Raw genomic sequence first — 5,000 nt, 5'->3', positions numbered from 1 at the left:
TGTGCATTATACTACAATATATAACAATGAGAATAAAAATAATAATAATAATATAGAAATAAGAGAAATAAGAATTCTGTACAATATGCATCATACTCCCAATATATACATACACCAGTGTAAATAATTAAATAATTAATAAGTATTGCACAGTTGAATTATTGCAGTTGAATTATTGCACAAAAAAATTGGTATTGCACAGTTAGATATAAGTTATAAGTTATGGGTTATAACTGCTGACAGGGTGAAATAGGTTCAAGAGCCAGTCTACTGACTCAGAGAGTCTGACACTCTGAGGGAGGAGTTGAAAAGTTTGATGGCCACAGGCAGGAATGAGTTCCTGTGGCTCTGTGGTGCATCTCGGTGGAATGAGTCTTGCACTGAATGTGCTCCTGTGCTTGACCAGCAAGTCATGGAGCGGGTGGGAGACATTGTCCAAGATGCCATGTAACTTGGACAGCATCCTCCTCTGTGACACTGCCACCAGAGAGTCCAGCTCCACCCCCACAACCTCACTGGCCTTGCGGATCAGTTTGTTGAGTCTGTTGGCGTCTGCTGCCCTCAACCTGCTGCCCCAGCACACCACAGCAAACAGGAGAGCACCGGCCACCACAGACTCATAAAACATCCACAGCATTGTCCGGCAGATGTTGAAGGACCTCAGCCTCCTCAGAAAGTAGAGACGGCTCTGGCCCTTCTTGTAGAGAGCATCAGTGTTCTTAGCCCAGTTCAGTTTATGGTCAATGTACACTCCCAGGTACTTGTAGTCCTCCACAATGTCCACACTGACCCCCTCGATGGAAACAGGGGTCACCGGTGTCTTGGCCCTCCTCAGATCCACAACCAGCTCCTTAGTCTTTGCCACGTTGAGCTGCAGATGGTTCTGCTCACACCATCTGACAAAGTTTCCCACCACAGCCCTATACTCAGCCTCCTCACCCTGCTGATACATCCAACTATAGCAGAGTCATCAGAGAACTTCTGAAGATGGCAGGACTCTGTGTTGTAGTTGAAGTCTGTGGTGTAGAGGGTGAAGAGGAAGGGGGACAGGACTGTCCCCTGTGGGGCCCCAGTGTTGCTGACCACTCTGTCTGACACACATACTGCGGTCTGCCAGTCAGGTAGTTGACAATCCAGGACACGAGGGGGGCATCCACCTGCATCGCTGTCAGGTGGATCGCTCCATATAATCTATATTATAGATTATATGGAGGGTTCAAGTCTCTGCCAGTTGATTTTCACACTGTAACAAAATGAATGGAAACGATTGGCTGCCTGGGAGGAAAAACACATCGAACATCTAGGAAAGTATGGCAAGCTTTAGAAAGTAAAGTAAAGTAAATGTAAATTGTAGTAAATGAGGTAAAACGCACAGACAGACTGGAACGGTCCTTGAACTTCACATTCAAGACAGAAAAGATAAACACTTTGATAAACACCTCCTGGATCCCTCTTATCCCATGATGCAGCAGTCCTGCAGGTAAACCCAGAGTGACGCTGCGTTCAGGTCACCTGGGGACGCTCATGTGTTTAACTCAAAATTATTTTTTATTTATGAATTGAAAATGAACCAGAAAAAAACTGCAGAAGTCAAGACTCACTTTCTGTTAGAAGACTTGATTGTTTTACTGTGAAAATAACTGACAACTTTGGACAGACAGAAAATGGACAGAATATTACAGAGAGTGAGAGAGAGAAAGACAGAGAGACACAGAGAGAGAGAAAGACAGACAGAGAGAGAGACAGAGTGAGAGAGAGTTCAACACAAGTCAGTTCTGGGATAATTGAAACAAACTGAAAATATCAATCAAATACAAACCCTAATCAGGACCATATAAACAAAAAACTAGAATAAAAATACTAGAATTAGAATTGGCCATTAAAGCAGAACCCACTAGACTTCTCTATTACTGAGCAGGAACTTGAGGACAAAATCAAAAAAGTAAAAACTAAGAAAGCACCTGGACCTGACAGCATCCTGAACGAGACGCTAAAATGGCTGAGCTCAGAGTTTCAGTTGGCCATCCTGAAATTATTCAGCTTGGTTCTAAGTGCAGGTTACTTCCCTGACATCTGGACTCTAGGACTAGGTGCGTTCCACTGGAAGTCGGAGGTCAGTAGTTCCGAGTTGGAACTACCTCGATCTAAATGAGTTCCAGTGCGTCTTCTCGGGAAAACATGGACCCAGCAGCCTTTACACATTAACGTTAACGGCAGCTATCTGACAGGCGAGTTCATACAGCAAAGACTTCATCTACTAACGAAGCGCAAGTCACTGAATTACGTTACAAATGGAAACCATGGAACACCAAAACTACATATCAAGTAAAATTAAGTACAGATTGATGCTGTGAGGTCAGCTGTGTTTATGTCTGAGGACTCCGGAATCTTTCCCGACTTTCCAACTGGGAACTCTGACTTGAACAACCGTTCTGCTGCAGTTTTCTGTGTTGGAAGACGTTTTTGTCTGAGTTCCGAGGCATTTGTGTTAACAGTAATCTGGGGAAGATTTTTTGTAATATTATAAATTCTAGACTTTTAAACTTCCTCATGAAGCACAATGTCTTGAGTAGAAGCCAAACTGGATTTTTACCAAAACACTGCACATCTGATCATATTTACACCCTGCACACCCTAATATATAATAACAACATTTTTGCATGCTTTATTGATTTCAGAATACCTTTTGACTCTATTTGGCACCAAGGACTGTTTTACAAAGTTATTGAAAGTGGTGTAGGGGGTAAAACCTACGACAGAATTAAATCAATGTACACAGAATAATAAAAGAACAAATTTCCTCTCTGAGGAGCGTGGAGTGAGGCAGGGATGCTGCCTGAGTCCAACTTTATTCAACATTTACATCAATGAATTGGCAAAAACTCCTGCTCTATGCAGACGACCTGGTTCTGCTGTCTCCTACTGAACAGGTCTTACAGCAGAACCTGGACCTGCTACAGCAGTGCTGCCAGACCTGGGCCCTGGCAGTAAACATGAAAAAGACCAAAATAATGATTTTTCAAAAAAGATCCAGATCTCAGGGAAAAAAATTAACATTTACGTTAGGAGGAAACCACATTGAACATTCCCAGAACTATAATTATTTAGGTCCAAAAATCAGCAACACAGGAAATTTGAACCTTGCAGTGAATGAACTGAGAGAAAAAGCACACAGGGCTTTCTGCCATAAAAACACATTTCTGTAGACATTCCAATTAGAATCTGGCTAAAAACATTTGAATCAGTAATCGAACCAGTTGCCCTTTATGGCAGTGAAATGTGGGGTCCAATCACAAATCAAGAATTTAGCAACTGGGACAAACTATTGAGACCCTGCATGCAGAGTTCTGTAAGAACCTCTTACAGGTCCAGAGGAAAACAACAAACATGCACGGCAGAATTAGGCCAAAATCCACAACTGATCACAACACAAACAAGAGAAATCAAATTCTGGAAACATTTGAAAAACAGTGACCCAGTCAGACCATTACAAAGCCCTGCAACACCAAGAGAGAGCAAAACCAGAACCAGTCCGCTCACTCAGCTGGTCCTGATGCTCAGTTCACTAACACACACTAACACACACTAACACACACTAACACACACTAAAACACACTAACACACACTAACAGTAACACACACTAACACACACTAACACACACTAACACATACTAACACTAACATACACTAACACTAACACACACTAACAGTAACACACACTAACAGTACCACACACTAACACACACTAACACACACTAACACACACTAACACTTCACAGCCTCAGGACCAGAACATCAGAATCCACCAAATTATAACTCAACAAAAACAAAATTATTTTACTTATTGGGACACAAACTAAAAACCAAAATAAAATGCAACGCTCTCTGGCCCTAAACAGACAGAACACTGTGGCAGGATATCTGCACACAGTGACTGAGACCAAACTGAGAACCAGCTCGACTCAGTCCAGACTCAGTCCAGACTCAGTCCAGACTCAGTCCAGACCCAGTCCAGACTCAGTCTAGAAGCCTCCCTGACATCAGCAGACTGGCCTGAGAGACCAGCTGCAACACAGCAGCTGAATATATTGTGACATGCCACAATCTGAGTTACACACACACACACACACACACACACACACACACACACACACACACACACACACACACACAAACTCAACCCAGTCCCAGAATTAGTTTTTTTTATATTTACAATATAAAAATGTGTGTACATAATTGATGTTAGAATTGTAGTAACACTAGTAACAGTGTAATTAGGGGTTCATGCCTGCAAGGCAGAATTTGTAACCTCTCCTCCTGGACCGTTTGACCGATTACCACCAAAATCGGTCCGTAGCATCTATGGTCCTTCGCTCTTTACATTTTGTTCATAGATTGTTGATATCTACTGTAGTTTTGAAGATATTAACTCTTAAAGTTGTCAAGGAGGCGTGGCCTATAGCTAAATTGTGATAAATTTGTGATAGATTGTCCAATCATCATGAAACTTGGACAACATGTTCAGATAAAATGAATGAACATGTGTGCAAAGCCATTTAAATATTGACCAATAGGGGGCGCCACAAAGGCCAGAAAACTGTATCTCCTAATCCAGTTGGTGAAATTGCACAAACTGCGGTACACATGGTCCAGGACCATGTCCGAGTCAACATCTGATGTTTGGTCGTCATTAGTGAAAGTGGGTGTGGCCTATGACATTTTGGTTTATAACTCACCAATCGCTATGAAACTTGGTAAACCTGTTCAAACCCTTATGTGGAACATGCAAACCAGTTTCCATAAAGATCCCACCAGATTTTGCCCAACAGCAGCGTTTTGAGTGTGCAGCTAAACACATAAAGCAATATGAAGTTGGATACTGAACCTTCTTCAGGATCAGACCTTGACAGCTTGGGGTCTGATGGCTCAACAGCCTGATCTGACAAAACTGACAGGGATCCTAATGCAAACTTCCACGTTTCAGGTCTGGCTGCTGGACT

The sequence above is a fragment of the Centroberyx affinis genome, unplaced genomic scaffold, assembly GCF_046629955.1.
Source record: "Centroberyx affinis isolate AG114_WGS23_722 - 3 ecotype Tasmania unplaced genomic scaffold, CSIRO-AGI_Caff_v1 ptg004925l_1, whole genome shotgun sequence".
Lineage (NCBI taxonomy): Eukaryota > Metazoa > Chordata > Actinopteri > Beryciformes > Berycidae > Centroberyx > Centroberyx affinis.
Note: the sequence above shows the minus strand (reverse complement) of the source record.